This window comes from Austrofundulus limnaeus, unplaced genomic scaffold (assembly GCF_001266775.1).
Source record: "Austrofundulus limnaeus strain Quisiro unplaced genomic scaffold, Austrofundulus_limnaeus-1.0 Scaffold19429, whole genome shotgun sequence".
In the NCBI taxonomy this organism is placed as follows: Eukaryota; Metazoa; Chordata; class Actinopteri; order Cyprinodontiformes; family Rivulidae; genus Austrofundulus; species Austrofundulus limnaeus.
The window spans coordinates 1-289 of NW_013971831.1; the positions used below are offsets into that span (position 1 = coordinate 1).

The 289-nt window shown below is 49.8% G+C and overlaps 1 pseudogene; it reads left to right on the plus strand.

Moving 5' to 3' along the window:
• The first annotated feature begins 17 nt into the window (after positions 1 to 17).
• LOC106512843 (guanylyl cyclase-activating protein 2 pseudogene) lies at positions 18 to 268 on the plus strand (annotated as a pseudogene).
• The last annotated feature ends 21 nt before the right edge of the window (positions 269 to 289 follow it).

Sequence of the window (289 nt, forward strand, 5' to 3'; positions counted from 1 at the left end):
TGGGATCCTGACAGAAATGTTCCTGCCTCCTCCTCTTCAGCTTCCTGCAGCTTCACATCTGGAGCCATGGGTCAGGCTCAGGCCAACGCAGACCAAGAAGTGTCTCTTCAGAACATTCAGGAACTTTACCGCAGGTTCACCAGTGAGTGTCCCAGTGGGAACCTGCACCTGCACGAGTTCAAGAAGTTCTTTGGACTGAACAGCCAATCATCAGAAGAAGAGCTGGTCTTCTCCGAAATCGTCTTTCGTTCCTTTGATACCAACAAGGTAACGTGTGTTTCTGTCAGTT